The sequence below is a fragment of the Manacus vitellinus genome, unplaced genomic scaffold, assembly GCF_001715985.3.
Source record: "Manacus vitellinus isolate BGI_N305 unplaced genomic scaffold, ASM171598v3 scaffold_57_pilon, whole genome shotgun sequence".
Classification (NCBI taxonomy): domain Eukaryota; kingdom Metazoa; phylum Chordata; class Aves; order Passeriformes; family Pipridae; genus Manacus; species Manacus vitellinus.
This window is the reverse complement of record NW_021940666.1, coordinates 1,374,370-1,375,508: the sequence shown is the minus strand read 5'-3', so window position 1 is coordinate 1,375,508 and position 1,139 is coordinate 1,374,370.

Below are 1,139 nucleotides of genomic sequence, written 5' to 3'. Positions count from 1 at the left end.
ACGGCCCCGCGGGGGTGATGCCCGGCATGCCGAACAAAACTCTCCGCCCGGAGCGACGCTGCCAGCCCTGGCCTCTGCTCTGTCTTAAGGAAGCCAAACCCGTTGCTGGGGCGGCTCGGGGAATTCCGAAGGCAAATTTCCCAGAAAAGGGAAAAAAGCTACCCCTACCTCCACCCCGCTGCCCCGCTCGCCCCCCAGCAGCGCAAGCAAGCATTCCCTCCGCTCCTACCCAGCACACCCAGGCCGCTGCAGCCGTCTCGCAAATGAAGCCAAATTAACTTCGCTCCCAATTCTGTACCTGAACAGAAAGTAGGTCCTAGTTCATGACTAGAGGGTACCGTTCTGTATTTGGCAGAGTTAACGCCTCAAATCTCTGCTCTCTCTGCCTGCTATAACACAAGCAGTGTACAAACCATTCCTTCTGCACCTAGAAAATCGAAGCTGTGACGGATTCCACTCTCTGTAAGGGATCACCGTGAAAATGCAGCTTGGCTGTATTTGACATCACAGCTGGAATTCTACCATCTCAGTACAAATTAAGTATAGGCACTCCTGCTTCTCCTCACGGAGAAAGAAAAGACTACACTGAGAAGAAATCAAAAGTAGCATTCACACCAGAACACTTTGCCTCAAGGTATTTGCAACTGGAGACAAATTCAATGCGTGCAGCAAGTGGGTTAGGCATTTGTTTCATTGCCTTGGTCCTCCTCCACAGAGAAACCAAGACAGCCTGGTGACTATTTCCCTTCAGATCCCTCCAGCACAACTCACATTATCCATGTTACTTCTCTGTCTCTGCTGCCTACATACATCAGTAACTGCTCGTACCCTTAACCTCATTCCTTTCAGCAGATGACCTATGACTATATAAGAGAGAATGAAGGATCGACCAAATAAACACACAGAATGTCAGGCAGTTCATACTGATCTTGCCAAAAGTACTGTGAAATGTATAAATGGCAGTTGTAGTGAACCAGTTTTTCCACCATCACAGTTCTTTGGGTTCCATAGTCAATGTAAAGTGAAAGATATAGAGAAATCCCTAATGTCATCTCAAATGCCATTAAAATACAATGTCTTCTGTCATCAAAAAGCCAGTCCAAAATTTTGATGCTCCCGGAGGCAGTTTAAAAACATTC